Source organism: Salminus brasiliensis, chromosome 3 (assembly GCF_030463535.1).
Source record: "Salminus brasiliensis chromosome 3, fSalBra1.hap2, whole genome shotgun sequence".
In the NCBI taxonomy this organism is placed as follows: domain Eukaryota; kingdom Metazoa; phylum Chordata; class Actinopteri; order Characiformes; family Bryconidae; genus Salminus; species Salminus brasiliensis.
The window spans coordinates 12,841,657-12,862,366 of NC_132880.1; the positions used below are offsets into that span (position 1 = coordinate 12,841,657).

The 20,710-nt window shown below is 44.6% G+C and overlaps 1 protein-coding gene across 1 annotated transcript in view; it reads left to right on the top strand.

Moving 5' to 3' along the window:
• Positions 1-1,035: 1,035 nt before the first annotated feature.
• The window catches only part of LOC140551821 (glutamate receptor ionotropic, kainate 5), a 126,004-nt gene continuing 106,329 nt past the window's right edge, over positions 1,036-20,710 (top strand). Inside the window, exon 1 of the mRNA XM_072675534.1 lies at positions 1,036-1,144. The gene's annotated coding sequence lies outside the window, so the exon portion shown is untranslated. The remainder of the gene's footprint in view (positions 1,145-20,710) is intronic.

The window sequence follows — 20,710 nt, forward strand, 5'->3', positions numbered from 1 at the left end:
TTTAGACTGTTTGTGTGTATTGAGAACATTGAATAAACTAAAACTGAAATAGTGACTGCTAGAGAAAGTAAGCTTTCAACACCAAATTTACAAAAAAACTACCTTTCATTTAAATTGTTATTGTAAAATAATGTGTAATGACCGAATTGTATTAAATTACGAATTAGGAATGCAAAACAGAAGATTTAGTCTTTTGAACCCCACTGTAGCCGCTGAATTAATTGTTTTGAAAGGTGGTTTGATGCGCTAAGCAAACTTCATCTGTTGATTTTTGTTCTAGCATCAGTGAAGAAAAATAACAAGTTGACCCTGAATAAATCAAAAAATAACTCAACACAAGGGAAGTGGTTTCATGTGTGTAGCTGTCATGTCATTTAGCTATACATAAGGTACCATTTCTGCAAGTTCTGCTTCGTTTCATCTCCTTGGACTTTCCAATCCCCCTTTCCTCTGTCATTTGTGTTAATTGTAGATGAAAACGTAGCCATGTATTACTTCACATCAATAACGTCCTACTGGGACGCTCTCATCTCCTGCTGTCGCTACATAGGGTGATGTCCTGCTCTCCCACAGAGGAAACTGACACTAACCAATGAGAATGAATAGACTGAGCTAATGCTATTGATTTTGGCCAATTTTTCCATTAAAACTCTGTATTCTGCTTCACCCTGTTTATTTGGCATGCTGTTAGCACATATAGCCTTTTTGTCTGTCACAGGGAAAGATGTTTGTGTGTGAGTGGTGGCAGTTGTCAGAGAGTTGTTTATGAGCAAATAAGATGCACATGATTAAACTCCCACTGTAGTGTGTTTGTTTGTTTGAGAGAGAAGCAGAGCATGCCAGAGAAAGAGAGCGTGAACAAAAGTGAAAATGAAATAGACAAGGGACGCACGGTAACCAAATTCCCAGCTGGGCATTGCTTTGAGATGCCTGAGAGAGGGGAATGGTAAATATAATTTGCTGAGAGAGATGGCAGAAACAAAATTCCCGTTATGGGGAAGCTGGAGTCTGAGCTTCAGTTTCATCTGTGATCATACATTCCCTTTTTTTTCACACTCACTCACAGGCTTCTTCATTGCTGCCCACTCTCCAATTCTGAATGAAGTCAATTACTCTGCTAGATTCCAACACAAATCTCTAACAGGTAAGAGTAAAGGTGTGTGTGAGAGAGAGATAAAAAAGCAATTGTTTTTCAAGGCATAATAATAAAATAATAAAAAAAAGTGGAAGTTGCATCATGCCACCCATAAAATGTCTTTTATGTGTAAATTGCTTTGGAGGAAAAGGAAACGCAGATGCAAAAATCATCTCAAGAAGACCGGACACAAATTATATAGAAATTATATATTGCAGATACAAATAAGCTATTTGGAGGATTAGTTAGGATTTACTGTCATCAATTGTAAGTGTGTAAAAGTTGCTAAATGTTACTTGAACTGGGTTTTATGGGCTGATGAATATTTATTAGTGTGACCACAAACACTTAAAAAGGAGTATGGGGTGGGGGAGGGGGGGTAGCAAAAAAGAAGCCAATTTCTCATGTGTTACAATGTTAAGATTCATGGCATAAAGGATTTTATCAGGTGTATAAAATCTTCCTAAAGCATTTATTTTAATTCAAACAGTCTGTCTGTTAGTTAGGACAATCTGTGTGGTCTCTTAAATAGATGTTCTGGAATATTATCAATCAATTACTATTACTTCATATATCCAGAATTCCAGAATATATATAAACACCAGGGGAGGTTGCAGGGGGTTGAATAAGTTAGAGCCTTCAAACTTTGAACAAGAGCAGCATTTATTAACAGATGCATAAATATTACAAACAAAAAGTATAAGTTGCTCAGTTAAATACATTTTAAACATAAAAATGTGGGTCAATTATTATTCAACCCCTAGGTTTAATATTTTGTGGGAAAACCCCTTGTTTGCAATTACAGCTATTAATCATTTTTTTTATAAGACCTGATCAGGCCAGCACAGGTCTCTGGAGTAATCTCCACTCCTCCATGGAGATCTTCTCCAAGTTATCTACCAGATAATCGCTTTGAAAGTAAAGGTACCTTACGGGCTCGTCTGGAACGGAGACCATTGCGGTGGAGTATGTCACTTATGATTTCGACTGAAACCTATGTCCCCACTGCCATGAGATCTTCCCGGAGCTCCCTCCTTGTTGTCCTTGGGTCAGCCTTGACTGTTCGGACAAGCCTGGCCTCGACACGGGAGGAAACTTTGAAAGGCTGTCCAGGCCGTGGAAGGTTATTGGTAGTTCCATAAGCGTTCCACTTCGGAAGGGGCTTTAATAGTCAGAAAAGGCGTGAAAAAACAGATAATTAATCCAGATATGTGAAGCTCATTGTTCTTTATGTCTTACTTCTTAATACTTGAGGGAACCAATCAAAATTCTGGTGGTTTGAGGGGTTGAATGATAATTGACACTCTAAATAAACTTTTCACAATTTTAAAAAACAATAAACAAAGAAATAACATTCTTTTTTGCTGCAGTGCATTTCACACGTCCAGGCTGATCTACAGTCCAAATGTCACTATGCCAAGTTAACTCCAAATGTGTAAACCTGCAAAATCTGCAGGGGGTTGAATACTACTTGGAGGCACTGTATATAACAAGACACCAGTCTATAAGGAATGTCTGAACATATGAACATATTTATACTATTTATACTTATACAATATATATTTATATTGTATGATTCACCGGAGCTCCCGTCCTCTGGTGGCGCTCGTTTGCCAAACACACACAACCCAGCCTGTTATGTCCTTGAAGAAGAAGTGAGAAAACAGCAATGCCACATCATTAAGGAATTAACAGATGGAAACTCCTGCAGAAACTGTAACACTTTCACACTCTGCTATGGTTATGTTTAGGGTTATGGTTAGGTTTAGGGTTAGGTTTAGTGTTAATGTGTAGTGTTTATGTGTTAAGGTGAGACCAGTAGTTTAGGTTGAGGTTCAGTTAATCAAAGTTCACTGGGTGCTTTGTAATGTTCTTCATTCATATCGTTGGTTTTCTGCTTGTCTGGGTTGTGCTATTAATTTGGCCATGTGCACAACTTTATTTAGTACACATGGTTCAAATCCTGAAATACCTCAATTCTTTTTGAGACATTTTCTACCTGCATATCTCTTTGACTGACAGCTGTAATGCTAACTAAGATAGCATTGACTTGGCTGGTTGGTTCAGAATATAGGCAAATAAAAAAAAAACCTTTTAATGAAGTAAGCTGTGTTTATTTAACTATTTTGAGAACGCCAAAATTGTGAAATCAGACATTGGTCTTGGAGTTTTTTCTGCTATACAGTGGTCAGTACCAACCAAAAGTGGTTCTAAAAGGAAACTGTATTGGTGACAGATCACCAGGCATCTATGGCTCACTGATGCGACCCATGGAAGCCCCACTTCAAAGCTCAAAGGATCTGTTGCTAACGTCTCTGTGGCTCGTTCAGATGTCTTGTGAAGTCCATGCCTCAAATGGTCAGACCTGTTGTGCTTATGATGCTTATGTTATGACTGATCGGTGTATAGCCAAGCGAAGACAAGGTAATATCCAGCATACAATGTATATAATGGGTATATACATTTATAGAGAAATCATCAAGTCATTTATAGGGTCTAGATGTTTGGGGCATTGCTCTCACTTGCTTATTGGTCCTCCTTACTGGTGGGAAATGTTTGGAGTGGCTCTTCAGTATCTGGCAACAACTAGACTTAAAGTTCAGATAAAGTTTATATAATGCCTTCAGTGTTTCATACAACTATGAAAAACACCCCATTTTGTTTGTTTCTTGTTACATCATTCGGACTGCAGCCTGCTCCCCGCTCACTTTTATCCAACAAATGTGGGCAGGCTCTATGTAGCCATTTGCAGATGAGAGATCCAGTACTCTGAAGCAGTCTGTATTTAGAGTAATAACTTCAACCTTCAACCTTTGTATTTAAAAAGGTGCAGCTGAAATAGTACTATCAGATGTCTACCTAGAGGATAATGAATACTTGATTACTGCTACACTATGTGAAAGGGTTCATTTAAAAAATCTGACCCTTTGTCTGTATGCCCCCCTTAGTGCTAAGCTAAGTAGCTTGGGTCTTTGTGCTGAGCTGAGCTGAATACTACTGGACTTTCTGACTAATAACTGGAAACTCTTATAGTATTCTGAATGCTGTGGTGCAAATTCCCCATAATGTGATACCACATATAAAGGATCAGGTATTGATACTGACAAGGAAGTGTTTGCTTGGGCTTGCTCCATGCTTTTTTTAATCACCCAGTGTGATGTGAATACCCCTCATAAATTCAAGACGGTTTTTGAGAAGATGCAAGAAATGGGCTTTTTTATTCAGTGTGCATTAGGATTTGCTGAACAGACTGCATTTTATGTATGTTTAACTAACTTCTGCATAAAACTGTATACCATCTACAGTGGATTGCAAAACTCTGGGAACCCATGGTCAAGATCTATTACTGGGAATAAATAAGTGAGTACAAAATGCCAACTTTCTTTAGTATTTTGAAAAATATTACTTTTTATTTCCATGTTTACAGTTTCAACATAACAAGAAAGGTAAATGACCTGAAGCAAAAGAGCACCCTAAATGCTCAGTAGGACCTCATTTGGCAGGTATCACAGTTTTTTGTAGCCAGCTAAGAACATGTCAATTTTTGTTAATCCTGTGCAGCCTCCTCTACTCAGCTAGAGGGCAACAGGAGATGCAGACTCCCATTGATGTACAATCAGAAGAATCCATGTCCACGTTTCCATTTCCACTGTAAAATAGTTCTACACAGCAGACATTTAGACCTCTTTCGTACCATCTGTAAAGTGGTTCTCTCTACTTTGGGTTGTGAATAAAGCCTGTTTAGGACACCTCTATCACAGTGGGACAGTGCAAAAAAAGCAAAAAATCAGGCTTAATAAAGCCAAGTATGCTTGGATCATGTTTGCATCCAATGGTCTGTATAAGGACATCCCTAGCTAGGTGCATTCTGGATGTGCAGTTTGACACATTAAACATAAGATTGAAGTTAATGTTAACATAAAACATAGATTATAGACAAAGATTTTGTCAAAATTATTTTAAGGCTGTAGGCTTTTTGGCTTATAGATTATTATTAATTAGGGAACAAATGGCAAAGCTACTGCACATGTCTGTTTCTTTAGCATTTCTGATAGCAGCATTTTTAAATATCCAGCTGTCAAAACAACATGAGCATACCTTGTGAGTCGATATAGACAGAAATTATTAATACAACCTTTGTAAACCCAATGCTGACTCTGTGGTCAGAAAGCTAGGGTCCTCTCTACTAGCCTTCACTACTTATACAGACGGCTAGTGCCCTCTCTCTCGTACTGGCAAGAGATGTGCTTTTAAAGCTGCTGGGAATGGGCTCCTAGCATGAAAAGGCAAGTGAAACAGTGACTCCATCGTCTTCTTGCCACACTTGGTGTGTTCACACCAGAGAGACAGTGCAACCTTAATTCTACCTTAAATCAAATTTAGTTTTCGACATCCTGCCAATAAATCAACGCAAAAGAAGAGTAGCAGCCATGGCTACTTTTCATTGTTTTGGACACTATGCACTGTCAAATGTAAGATTATTAAGTTTTTTTTGCCTCTGCTGTGACTAAATCTTAAAAGTTTCGGTGCTATTAAAACAAGTAAATGATTATTTATCATTAGAGTATTAGATCTAGCTGCTGATTTTCATTCCTCCACTTATTTCAGCTAAACAGTTTGTTGAGTATTTAGAGAATGTACAGACCAGGACTCCAACTGCCTATTTTATATGCTACTTTAAGAGTACTGAAAATGTGAGCACATTAACGCTACAGTATTTACCTGCTACAGTATTTGCCTTTTGGATGTGATACTACCCATTTAGATGAGGCACACTTCTGTTTCTCCTACAGTGGCAGAATGCAACATGCCTGCCCTGGTTACACTTCTGGTGATATGGGTTTCTATTTAAAAAGACTATAAACAGTTATACGGTATTTGGGCTTTACTTGTAAACGATGAGGTCCTGGATTGATAAGTAGTGGTGGGTCTGGTAGGTCTCTGAGCTGTGAGGAGATTTGGGAAAAATATTAAATAAAGTAAGTAAATAAATCAATCAGTAGCAGTGGTCAGTACCTGAAGACTCACTTCTCACTTCTAATGGGACTGTGTAACTGCAGACCAATCAGTGCCCAACCCCTGTCCACCACTGACGTTGGAAACGTGCCTCCACAATTGTAACCTCCTATGGATTCTTGTCACAATAAAGGCAGTCAATTTTTGCTCATTAGCAGCATAATGCAAGAATGGGTGGTTCAAAGGTGGTCAGCCAGCACTGCTGCTTTAAGAGATATTTAAACTATATTAGAGCAATAAGGCTACAACCTCAGATTTTATAGGAACAAAGAAGCGTGAGCAGCTAGGCTTTATTTTTTGGATAGAGATGCTGTTAATAACATGCTAATTTATTTGACAGCACTGACTAGAAGTGAAAAGATCAAGGAAACAAAAAACAATTAACCTTAATGTTCTGACGACTACTCGTTTGCCTATTCTGCTTTCTTATGCTTAAATACTTTTTTGTTATACCACATTTACATCATACCATCAAAAAAGCATTCAAGATAAGGACAAGGGCTAAAAACTGTAAATAGATACAAAATAAAATAAAAAAATAAAATAATGCAATATTATGATCAACATACCTGTGGACATTAGATATACAAAGGTAGGCATTGTGCTACCATAGAACATACATTCTCTTAGAAGTAATAATAGTAAATATAAACACTAGCACACAGGATTCGTCTCCTCTTCGTCTACTTGTCAGAGAGTTTGTTGATCCATAATTTGACTATATATATTTATATAAAAAAAAAAATCAAAATACATTTACTTATTTTTTTACATAAACGATTCACATAACGGAAATGAGGGGTAACAGAACTGCTGCACTCTACTGAAGTCAGTTCTATATTGTATAGTATATCTCTCTAATAAAAACCTAATGTATTTTATTGATTCAGTAAAGTGCAGGCTAGGGCTGACACTTCTTAGTCAAACAGGCAGCTAATTAGTTGTTGGACTTTTGTTCAATTGACTAGCTTCATAGATTTTTTTTTCCTCCCGTGGCACACAAGACTGTTTGTACCTTGTACAATTTATCCAGACTGTCACCGTGATGCATTTAATGCTGTCACTCTAATAAGGGGAATAGATTCTCCCATTGTATTGCAATAACTCTTTTACCTTGTATAGTTCATTTTTTCCTGTTACAATACATTACAAATGAACACAAATCTATGAATGTTGCAGAGTAAATGCTGTCTCCCTTGCGAGAAAGACTTGGGGAATAAGATGAATGCATTATCCTTACTTCCGTTTCCTTTATTAATAACTTTAATAGCTTATGAAAAGAACAAATACTAAGAGTAATGCTGCTGTTCAGTTTTGCAAGGCTTGTTTATGTACAGATTATTCATTTTCTAAATAATCCAAAGGAATTTAAAGCCGCATGATTGAATAATTGTAGTTATATTGGACTATTTGTCTTTAACATAAAATAAGCAAAAAGTGTTTAAAAAATAAAAAAATGACCTTTGTGTTTCCTGTATAAATCCATTTTAAAGAAGTTCTGAAGTATATTGATATAAGACTAAAAAAATCATGGTGGTCAACTCACATTTTGTAAGATTGTAAAATATAAGTAAATGAAAGGAATACTTTAAACCTTACACTAAAATGTGTGCAGTGTACGTTGTGAGTAATCAATCTGTAGACCAGCTGATAGTGTGCTAAATCACAGATGCACTAAAATCCCTACAGCTCCCATAAGGGGGGGCTATTAGCAGTCAGGTGTGTTTTTGTGCAGTGTTGAAAGAGAGGAAACTGTGTTTTGATTATGTAACACTGTTACATGTATTCCTCTGAAAACACATTCTCCTTCTATTCCCTTATCATTTACTCTTCTGTTTTTTATGTCCTTGCTCTTGTCTCTCTTAGGTCTCCTGACACCTCTCCTATTTCTCCTCTTTCTCTTTATATTCTGTGTGTCGCAAAAATATACCTGGGTGTTTATCCAACCTGGGCATTTTTATTATTTTATTATTTAAACTATCTATATAATCCATACCAAAAACCTGAACCATAGCACCAAACAATAGTTATTTATCATGGACAGAGAAAGCTTATCAGGAATGGTATAGAATAGAAAAAATAGTTTGTTTGAATAATTTCTTTAATTTAAATTACCAGAACCATGCAGATGGTTATTGGCACTATTATTGCAACTACCATTAACAAACTGCCTAATGTGGCAATCCAAGCAAGCTTTTCATCAAAGCAGATTACAAAGAGACATGTTGACATGATTGCATCATTTAATTCCTGCAAATTTTTGTAGGAGTACTTTCATGCTGCAAATCTCCCATTTTACTATATTCCAAAGGTTTTCTGTTGAACACTAAATATAGTTTGAAACAACTTTTGCTTTGTGTCTTTTTCACCACCTCTGGCCACTGCAACTACAATTTTCTGTTCTTGGCTGACAGTAGTGGACCTAACATGGTCTTCTGCTGTTGTGGCCCATCCACCTCAAGGTTTGACATGTTATGCATTCTAAGATGCTTTGCCAGAATTATACAGTGTGGTTATCTGAGTAACTGTAGCCTTTCTGTCATCTCAAACCAGTCTACCCATTGTTCGTTATTGCTGTCTATAGTATTTGAGGTCTTTTATCAAGGTTTGAGGTTATTAGGAAGCATCTGCTTTTAGTATTGATTGAAGATTGTCTTGGCTCCCTCACTCCCTTTTCTTCCTTGTGTTACACTGTACCATAACATTGATAGACTGCTGCAAAATGTGGTCTGTTAGAGACTCCTAAAATGCATGGTAACACACTGCTCAAAAAAATAAAGGGAACACTCAAATAACACATCCTAGATCTGAATGAATGAATTACTCTCATTGAATACTTTGTTCTGAGAATTTCCCCACTGCGGGACTAATAAAGGACTATCTTATCTTATCTTATCTTCTGTACAAAGTTTAATGTGCTGACAACAAAATCACACAAAAATCAGGATTTGGAGTCACACACAAAATTAAAGTGGAAAAACACACTACAGGCTGATCCAACTTTGATGTCCTTAAAACAAGTCAAAATGAGGCTTAGTATTGTGTGTGTGGCCTCCACATGCCTGTATGACCTCCCTACAACGCCTGGGCATGCTCCTGATAAGGTGGCGGATGGTCTCCTGAGGGATCTCCTCTCAGACCTGGATAAAGCATCCGCCAACTCCTGGACAGTCTGTGGTGCAATGTGACGTTGGTGGATGGAGCGAGACATAATGTTCCAGATGTGCTCAATCGGATTCAGGTCTGGGGAACGGGCAGGCCAGTCCATAGCTTCAATGCCTTCATCTTGCAGGAACTGCTGACACACTCCAGCCACATGAGGTCTAGCATTGTCCTGTATTAGGAGGAACCCAGGGCCAACCGCACCAGCATATGGTCTCACTAGGGGTCTGAGGATCTCAGCCCTGCAAAGAAATGCCACCCCACACCATTACTGACCCACTGCCAAACCGGTCATGCTGAAGGATGTTGCAGGCAGCAGATCGCTCTTCACGGCGTCTCCAGACTCTGTCACGTCTGTCCCATGTGCTTAGTGTGAACCTGCTTTTATCTGTGAAGAGCACAGGGCGCCAGTGGCGAATTTGCCAATCCTGGTGTTCTCTGGCAAATGCCAAGCGTCCTGCACGGTGTTGGGCTGTGAGCACAACCCCCATCTGTGGACGTTGGGCCCTCATACCATCCTCATGGAGTCGGTTTTTAACCGTTTGTGCAGACACATGCACATTTGTGGCCTGCTGGTGGTCATTTTGCAGGGCTCTGGCAGTGCTCCTCCTGTTCCTCCTTGCACAAAGGCGGAGGTAATGGTCCTGCTGCTGGGTTGTTGCCCTCCTACGGCCTCCTCCACATCTCTTGGTGTACTGGCCTGTCTCCTGGTAGCGCCTCCAGCCTCTGGACACTACACTGACAGACACAGCAATCCTTCTTGCCACAGCTCGCATTGATGTGCCATCCTGGATGAGCTGTACTACCTGAGCCACTTGTGTGGGTTGTAGAGTCTGGCTCATGCTACCACGAGTGTGAAAGCACCATCAACATTCAAAAATGATCAAAACATCAGCCAGAAAGCATAGGTACTGAGAAGTACTGAGAAGGAGTGGTTCTGCAAGGTCCCCACCTGCAGAACCACTTCTTTATTGAGTGTGTCTTGCTAATTGCCAATAATTTCCACCTGTTGTCTATTCTATTTGCACAACAGCATGTGAAATTGATTGTCAATCAGTGTTGCTTCCTAAGTGGACAGTTTGATTTCACAGAATTTTGATTTACTTGGAGTTATATTGTGTTGTTTAAGTGTTCCCTTTATATAGCAGTGTATGTATTATCTGGAAGAAGGACATTCTAGAGATGCCCCTTATAGTCATCCTTATTTATATGTCCCTCAGCACAGAATACTAGTTACACATGTAACGGCAGACCTATAAACTACCACTGGGGCTCTCTTTTATACTAATAAAGGTCACAATAAAGGTCATTTGGTATCCAACCAACACTTTTGACATTGTGAGGGGAAAAGCCACACAGTGACATTTTCTGTAATAAATATTGTAATATAAAAACATTTGTCAAAATGCAATAATGCGAATGCACTGATTAATCCAAACACTCAGTGAACATCTATGATTGGTCAGGATGCTCGCAGCTCACAATAAAACATGTGATTGCTTAGGCTCATTTTTATATGGAAAACTTCTGTGATTTCAGTGAAGTAAATTTTAAAACTATATATAATAAAGCTCCGATGTATTGCTTACTCAGTCTGTTTTGACTCCCTAAATCTTGAAGCCATCCTAATTCACAGATCCACAGTTACATCTGTACCTAGAAAAGTTAATTTCCTGAAGGAAACACAGAATGGCTGTGTGGATTCTGCTTCCAGGTAGGCTGTTGCTATTTGCTTGCTACGGTATTCCAGGTGGTTTCCATGGTGTTGCTAGCTGTTTGCTATGGCATTGATAAGTGGTTGCTAGATGGTTGCTAGATGCCATGATGTCGCTAGGTGGTAGCTATGGTGTTGATGAGTGGTTGAGTTGGGTCTTTTGGTGTTGTTGTTATGGTATCCTTGGTGGTGTCTGTGGTGTCCCAGGTGATGCTATAGAGTTGTTAAGTGGCTGCTATCTAACTTGGTTGCTGTTGCATTGCAAACTGGTTGTTGTGGTATCCTAGGAGGTTGCTATAGTGTTGATAAGTGGTTGCTAGATGGTTGCTGTGGTGTTGCTAGGTGATTGCTAAGGTATCCTAGGTGGCTGCTGTAGTGCTAATAATTGGTTGTGAGGTGGTGGGTGTGGTATTAAAGGTGGTTGCTATGGTATCCCAGGTGGTTGCTGTGGTGTTGCTAAGTGGTTGCTATCTAACTTGGTTGCTGTAGTATCCTGAGTGATTTTTATAGTCGTGTTAAATGAACGCTAATAGATGTGTAAGAAAACTAAATCAAAGAAGAACATAATTTGGATAACAGTGCTACTTTGCAATGCACAACCATAATTAATAATCTTTCTGTAATGAGTTTTGAAAGTAAAATAGAAGATGTTCTTCACAACCCTTTCAGAATTTTACTGCTAATGGTTTCCTTTCTTTTAAATCATAGGATATGCCATGCTCCCTGGCCTGATTCACAAATTTGAAGAGGAGCCCATTGAGAAAAGGCTAGTATAACAGCTCAGCAGGCATATTCTCGAACATGACCATGTTGCTGCTTTATTTGGCTTAAACGTCTGTTATGCTCATACCGTACCAAGCAAACACTAGGGTAAATGAAATGGACCTGTTACTATGTTCTTCCTCTCTGAGTGAATCTACTGTAATGATGGCCAACCGACCGGTTCTGCTTTTAACTCTGAATCTGACTCCTCCTTTTTTAGGATGGTAAGAAACACATGTTTTGGTTAAATCAATTTAAGGGGTTTAAAAGGCAATGCAGAAATTTATGCAGAGGTTATTTTCAGATCAATCTGATCTTTTTTCTTGCTGGGTTGCGTAAGACAAATCTGAGAAGCTACATTCAACTTCCCGGAGGTAGTCTTCAATGTTGTGGTCTACGTTAGCGACTCTTTCTGGGTCTCAAACTGAGAAATGTTTACATTTCTTTGTGGAGGAAAATCACTCTCTCAGCGGGTGTGCAAGTGTTGCTGGCTGTTCCCGCAAGGACTGCGAGCTGCTTCTGTGAAACAAATGGAAAGCATGATTTTAATACAACGGCCGCTGGGAGCAGTGCTGGTTGTGGAGTCTGACGGCAGCAGGAAGGAAGGACCTGCGATACCGCTCCTTCACACACTTGGGGTGAAGAAGCCTGTCACTAAAGGAGCTGCCCAGTGCTGCCAGAGTCTCATGCATGGGGTGGGAGCTGTTCTCAAGCATGGATGCCAGCTTGGCTGTCATCCTCCTGTCTCCCACCACCTGCACTGGGTATAAGAAGCACCCCAGGACAGAGCCGGCCCTCTTTATGAGTTTGTTCAGTCTCTTCTTATCTGCCGTTGAGATGCTACTGCTCCAGCAGACCACTCTATAAAAGATGGCAGATGCCACCACTGTGTTGAAGAAAGTCCTCAGGAGTGCTCCCTGCACTCCAAAGGACCTCAGTCTCCTCAGTAGGTAGAGTCTGCTTTGGCCTTTCTTGAAGAGTACAGCAGTGTTGACTGACCAGTCTAGTTTGTTGTTCAGATGAACACCCAGGTACAGTGGGGAAAAAAAGTATTTAGTCAGTCACCAATTCTGCAAGTTCTCCCACTTAAAAAGATGAGAGAGGCCTGTAATTGACATCACAGGTAGACCACAACTAAGAGAGAAAAAATGAGAAAAAAATGTCTGAAAATCACATTGTCTGATTTTTAAAGAATTTATTTGCAAATAATGGTGGAAAATAAGTATTTGGTCAATAACAAAAGTTCATCTCAATACTTTGTTATATATCCTTTGTTGGCAATGACAGAGGTCAAACGTTTTCTGTAAGTCTTCACAAGGTTGGCACACACCATTGCTGGTATGTTGGCCTATTCCTCCATGCAGATCTCCTCTAGAGCAGTGATGTTTTGGGGCTGTCGGCGGGCAACACAGACTTTCAACTCCCTCCAAAGGTTTTCTATGGGGTTGAGATCTGGAGACTGGCTAGGCCACTCCAGGACCTTAAAATGCTTCTTACGAAGCCACTCCTTTGTTGCCCTGGCAGTGTGCTTGGGATCATCGTCATGCTGAAAGACCCAGCCACGTTTCATCTTCAATGCCCTTGCTGATGGAAGGAGGTTTGCACTTAAAATCTCACATTACATGGCCCCATTCATTCTTTCATGTACACGGACCAGTCATCCTAGTCCCTTTGCAGAGAAACAGCCCCAAAGCATGATGTTGCCACCCCCATGCTTCACAGTATGGTATGGTGTTCTTTGGATGCAACTCAGCATTCACTCTCCTCCAAACACAACGAGTTGTGTGTGTACCAAACAGTTCTACTTTGGTTTCATCTGACCATAAGACATTCTCCCAATACTCTTCCGGAACATCCAAATGCTCTCTAGCAAACTTCAGACAAGCCCGTATTTGTACTGGCTTAGGCAGGGGAACACGTCTGGCACTGCAAGGTTTGAGTCCCCGGCGGTGTAGTGTGTTACTGATGGTAGCCTTTGTAACGTTGGTCCCAGCTTTCTGCAGATCATTCACTAGGTCCACTAGGATTTTTGCTCACCGTTCTTGTGATCATTTTGACCCCACGGGCTGAGATCTTGCGTGAAGCCCCTGATTGAGGGAGATTAGAAGTGGTCTCCCATTTTCTGATTATTGCTCCCACAGTAGATTTCTTCACACCAAGCTGCTTGCCTATTGCAGATTCCGTCTTCCCAGTCTGGTGCAGGTCTACAATTTTGTTTCTGGTGTCCTTCGACAGCTCTTTGGTCTTCACCATAGTGGAGTTTGGAGTGTGAACGTTTCAGGTTGTGGGCAGGTGTCTTTTATACTGTTAACCAGTTCAAACAGGTGCCATTAATACAGGTAAAGAGTGGAGGACAGAGAAGCCTCTTAAAGAAGAAGTTACAGGTCTGTGAGAGACAGAAATCTTGCTTGTTTGTAGGTGACCAAATACTTATTTTCCACCATTATTTGCAAATAAATTCTTTAAAAATCAGACAATGTGATTTTCATATTTTTTTTTCTTATTTTGTCTCTCATAGTTGAGATCTACCTATGATGTCAATTACAGGCCTCTCATTTTTTTAAGTGAGAACTTGCACAATTGGTGACTGACTAAATACTTTTTTTCCCCACTGTATTTATAAGAGTCCACACTCTTGATAAGATAGTCCTTTATTAGTCCCGCAGTGGGGAAATTCTCGATGTTCATACCCTGGATGTTCACTGATGGAGGGGGTTGTCTGCACCTGCGGAAATCCACCACCAGTTCTTTGGTCTGTCCTGTGTTTATCTGCAGATGGTTCTGCAGACACCAGTCCACAAAGTCCTGGGTAAGTTCTCGCTGTCCTCATTGGTTATGAGGCCGACGATCGCTGAGTCATCAGAGAACTTCTGGAGGTGACAGGTCGGTGAGCTATACATGAAGTCAGCAGTGTACAGGGTGAAGAGGAACGGTGCTAAGATCGTTCCTTGAGGGGCTCCTGTGCTGCTGACCACCAAGTCAGAGACACAGTACTGTGCCCTCAGTCCTGTGCCCACAGTCCTGTATACTTCCCCCCACAAAACTCGAACCATTATCATCTACCCCCCCATCGTTGTCACAATCACTTGACGGTAAGTGGCCACTTTATTTCAGCCTCAGCATCTCTTCATTCACTACACTTCCTGATTCTGACAAAGACTTGGATGACACCTGAGAACTATTTGACCCTGTGTGTCTTCTGCCTTTAAATTCTGCCATTTCCATGCCAATTTGTCAGGGTTAGTGGAACATGTCTTCAGAGTGGCATTTCTCTTCACTGTCATTTTCCCATCTTGCCATTTCCTCCTTTGAAACACCATGTGGTTACTGTGTCTCCCCCCCCTAAAATGCATGCTATTATCATCTATCACACTGCTTGTCTCCTTGGCATCTGTCTAGATGAACCAAATATCTCCTGTTTTTTCCCCATTAAGAGGACCTCACTCACTCTGAGCTCTCTGCTTTCTCTTTCTGTTGCGTCATTTCAAGTCTTAACTTACTTTTGCCTGGTGTTTATATGCAGTACGTATCCATATTGACAAGAAATGGGCCATTTCCTTCCTGTCTGATACCAGTAGTTCAAAGCTGGTACCTTAAGCCCTTGGAACTTTAAGTGTAGCTTGCCGTCCTTCAACATACATGGTAGACAAGCATTATGACTCTCTTTGTCCTGGCATTGGCTTTGTCCTGAGGTGGTGAAAGAAATTTTGGGTGGATAACACTAGTAATGCTGCATTTGATCAAGATATGTGTCATGCTGGCTAGGCGAGACAAGGGAACACTCGCAGGGACCGAACAATGCAGAGAAACAGTCTTTAATGACCAAACCAAAATGAACAAACACAAACAAAACGAGGCAGCAAAGTACAGGGTCCAATAAACGAAAACAGAAAACAAACAGGTGACAATTGAACGGGGATAAACCTGGACAACCACCTGAGGCTGGAAAGCAGTCCGGGAGCAAAGCGAGAGGGGACAAATCAAAAACCGCGCTCGTCAGGCGCTGATGAACTTACTCGACTCAGGTGCTAGGGAACCGGACGCCAAATCACCCTGGCGACCAACCGGTGAACCAGACAGCGAACTCCTGAACGTGAAACCGCTCCGATAGAGCATATACTACTTGAACTTTCGAACTTCCTAGAAGTCTCCAGACCTTGAAGCCAACCTTACAGCTTGGCATCGCAAGAGTAATTCTCGGCGCAGAGGCATCTGCGTTTGCTCCCTTTGTACTCCAGCACTCAGGTGAAACAAATCAGACGTAAACAGAAAACATGGCGCCTTACTGCGACCGCTGTCAACATAAAAGTCCTTAGTGAAAAAACCCACGGGAGGAACGGAAAGTACGTGAACATAGAAATTAACCCAACATTGACTGAAAAGTTCCGAGGAGCCTGTGGACCGCGGCCCAAAGCCTCCCCTGGGGGGGGCGCGGCGCCGCAGGGCTGACAGTACCCCCCCCCGAGGCGGCCGGTCGGGTCCCCCGACGGGGACGCCCCGGTCGCCGGCCAGATGCCTGAGAACCCAGAACGTCCGGGAGCGGGCCCACTCGGTCCGACGAGATGGACCGTGGCACCTGCCGACTGGAGAGCCCTCCACGGGCGGGGGCCCGCGACTTCTTGGGGCAACCGCGAGGCCTGGGAGCCGGCTTGTCCGGATAGCGTTCATGAAACTCCTGGACCAATGCCGGGTCCAGGACGTTACTAGCCGGTTCCCAGGAGCGTTCCTCCGGACCATACCCTTCCCAGTCCAGCAGATACTGCAGTCGGCCCCCGCGCCGTCGGGAGTCCAGTACTCGCCGGACCGTGTAAGCGGGCGTCCCTTCCACCTCTACAGGCTCCGGCGGCGTGTCCGCCGGGGTGGCCTCGTCCAGGGACCCAGACACCACAGGCTTGAGCTGCGAAACATGAAACACAGGATGCATTCGTGAGTGTGGGGGTAAACGAACCTTAACAGAAACCTCATTGACGTGTTTGACAACCTCGAATGGACCCATGTACTTAGCTGCCAGTTTCTGAGACGGAAGACCAGTCCGAATGTCCCGTGTGGAGACCCATACGCGATCTCCAGGCGCGTATGACAGGGTCTCCATACCGCTTCCGATCCGCCTGTGTCTTGTAGCGCCGCAGGAAGGTCTGGATGTGCTGATGGGTCTTGGTCCAGACGGCTTCGCTGCGGCGCATCCATGCATCTACTGCTGGTACCTGGGTCTCCGCAGCAGTCCAAGGGGCCAACGGGGGTTGGTAGCCTAACATGCACTGATAGGGGGTGAGGCCAGTGGTCGCGCACCTCAGCGAGTTCTGGGCCATCTCGGCCCAAACCAGATACCGCGACCAGTCGCTGGGGTAGTCGTGACAGTAGATTCGCAGAAACTTCCCCAGCTCCTGGTTAGTGCGCTCGCACTGGCCATTGGTCTGAGGGTGGTATCCTGAGGAAAGACTTACACTCACCCCCAGGTGCTCGCAAAACGCACCCCACACCGGGGATGTGAACTGGGCCCCTCGGTCTGATACTATGTCCTCCGGGATTCCGAAATTCCGGAGGACATGGTCTACCAGGGCTTGGGCCGCCTGCATGGCTGTGGGCAACGCAGGGAACGGGATGAACTTAACCCCCCTCGAGAAACGATCCACCACTGTCATCACCACCGTGTAACCCCCGGATTCGGGCAGATCCGTGACAAAGTCTACCACCAGGTGAGACCACGGGCGGTCGGGGACGGGCAGAGGCATGAGCTTCCCCGAAGGGAGCGTCTTGGGGGTTTTGCACAGGGCGCAGGTGCTACATGAAGCAATTATACGGTGAATGTCTGCCCGCATCCCTTCCCACCAGTACTTGGCCGCCAGTAGGTGGAAAGTACGGGTCTCACCTGGGTGGCCGGCCGTTGGAGAGGCGTGGGCCCAGCCAATGAGCCTCTCCCGGAACGTGCTCAGTACGTAGACCTTGTCTGGGGGGCACACTGTGGGAACGACGGTGCGGGAAAGTGCCTCAGCTATCTCCGTATCTAGGTCCCATTGACTGAGACCGAAGGTGGTAACAAGGGTACCGGGTCGACCTCCCCCCCCTCAGCCGTTTGGTGGATGCGGGAGAGGGCATCCGCCTTAGTGTTACGGGAGCCCGGCCTGTATGTGATGTGGAACTGGAACCTGGCGAAAAACAGGGACCACCTGGCTTGTCTGGGGTTCAGACACTTAGCTTGCCGGAGATACTCGAGGTTCTTATGGTCGGTAAGGACTAGGAATGGGTGGGCAGCTCCCTCCAACCAATGACGCCACTCGGACAGCGCCATCTTAACCGCCAGGAGCTCCCGATCCCCTACCCCGTAGTTCCTCTCTGCTCCTGTGAGCTTCTTGGAATAGAACGCAATGGGGTGTAAGCGGTCGCTTACCTCCTGTCTCTGTGACAGGACGGCCCCCACCCCTGTACCGGAGGCATCCACCTCCACCACGAACGGCCTACGGGGATCGGGGTGTCGCAACAACGGGGCCGACGTGAAAGCACGCTTGAGTGCTTGGAACGAGTCCTCCGCGACCGGCGTCCAAGTGATGCACCGCGGGGCTCCCTTAAGCAATGACGTGATGGGCGCTGCCAAACTACTGAAGTCTCTAATGAACCTCCTGTAGAAGTTTGCAAACCCTAGAAAACTTTGTACTTCCTTGACCGAGCCTGGTGTCGGCCAGTCCCGGACTGCCTGAACCTTTGCCTGATCCATAAGAACCCCCCGTTCGCTGATTATGTAACCCAGAAAAGGTATCTCCGGCACGTGGAACACACACTTTTCTAGTTTCACAAACAGCAGGTGGGACCTGAGTCTCGCCAGGACCAGGCGGACATGGTGCACATGGGTGACCAGGTCGGGGGAGTACACCAGTATGTCGTCCAGAAAGACCACCACGAATCGTCCGAGGTAGTCCTTCAGGACGTCATTGATGAATGACTGGAAGACGGAGGGGGCGTTGGCTAGGCCATACGGCATGACCCGATACTGGTAATGCCCCCTGGTGGTCATAAACGCCGTCTTCCACTCGTCCCCCTCCCTGATCCGCACGAGATTATACGCGCTGCGCAAATCCAGCTTGCTAAACACTCGGGACCCCCGCAACTGTTCGAGGGCAGACGGGACCAACGGCATGGGATAGGGGAAGCGCCTGGTAATAGCGTTAAGTGCCCGGTAGTCTATACACGGCCTCAACCCCCCCCTTTCTTCTGAATGAAGAAAAAGCCTGACGCTACGGGAGACTTAGACGGCGTGATGTACCCCTGTGCTAAGGCTTCGTCTATATAATCCTTCATCGCCCGTTCCTCCTCCCTAGTGAGGGGGTAAACTCGTGCTTTAGGTAAGACCGCTCCCTCTACTAGGTCGATGGCGCAATCATACGGGCGGTGGGGGGGAAGCTTAGCAGCACCGGACTTGGAGAAGACATCAGCAAAGTCCTCATACTCGGACGGCAAGACGACTAGGGTTTCGGGTTCAGGGCTCTCCACCGAGGTGGATCCGACGCTAAGGGGGGCGAGATTGAGGCAGTGTGTGCGGCAATATGAGGACCAAGATACTATCTCCCTGTCCGGCAAGGAGATGTGAGGGTTGTGTTTACCAAGCCATGGCAGACCTAGTATCAGAGCATGCTCGGAGGCCGGGAGTACCAGCAGTGAGGCCTCCTCCTGGTGCAGGAAACTCGCGGCTAGGTGGACCCCAGTGGTCACGTGGGTAATGGGGCAAGGACCCATGGGCTGCCCGTCCAGGGCGGTGATGCGGAGAGGTCTCTGGAGTTCCTCCACCGGGATTCCCAGACGCTGCACGATGTCGGCCCTCAGGAAGCTCCCCTCCGCGCCGCAGTCGATCAACGCTGCAACACACACACACTAAGACCGGTAGGTCACTAATACCAGCAACGTGATCGACCTAGACACTAGCCCCGGAACGGGCAGACTCACCGCATTAGCGCGAGGAGTCCCCTCCCCGCGCCCATCGGTGTTAGGGCGAGAAGCCATCAGGATCCTCCTCCGGCAGTCTCTGCGACAATGCCCCGCTTCCCCGCGGTAGAAGCACAGCCCCTCTCTGGTCCTACGACTGCGTTCCTCCAGTGCCAAGCGGCCGAGACCCACCTCCATGGGCTCACTCTCCGGTGTTCTTGGTGAGGCAGGGGGCGCCGTACCCGCTGAACAGGAGAGTCCAATACTCCCTGGCGCACCTTGGCTGGCCTGCTTCTTGGGGCAGGCGACCGATCCCCCAGCTCCGTGGGGTCTGAGGTGAGTAGGGCGACCTAGGAGCTGGTCCAGCCGGATCGCGAGCGCGATGAAGTCGTCCAGCTCCAACGTCTCGCCCCGAAAAACCGCGCTCGTCAGGCGCTGATGAACTTACTCGACTCAGGTGCTAGGGAACCGGACGCCAAATCACCCTGGCGACCAACCGGTGAACCAGACAGCGAACTCCTGAACGTGAAACCGCTCCGATAGAGCATATACTACTTGAACTTGTAGAACTTCCTAGAAGTCTCCAGACCTTGAAGCCAACCTTACAGCTTGGCATCGCAAGAGTAATTCTCGGCGCCGAGGCATCTGCGTTTGCTCCCTTTGTACTCCAGCACTCAGGTGAAACAAATCAGACGTAAACAGAAAACATGGCGCCTTACTGCGACCGCTGTCAACATAAAAGTCCTTAGTGAAAAAACCCACGGGAGGAACGGAAAGTACGTGAACATAGAAATTAACCCAACATTGACTGAAAAGTTCCGAGGAGCCTGTGGACCGCGGCCCGAAGACGCCCCTGGGGGGGGGCGCGGCGCCGCAGGGCTGACAATATGCTGTGCCTTGTAGATATTAGCAAATGTATAGTCTTCTCGTTTTGAATTTAGTTATTACTACATACTTTACGTATGTTTTAAAAATACTTCTTGTATGTTTACATTAGCGGTTTATGA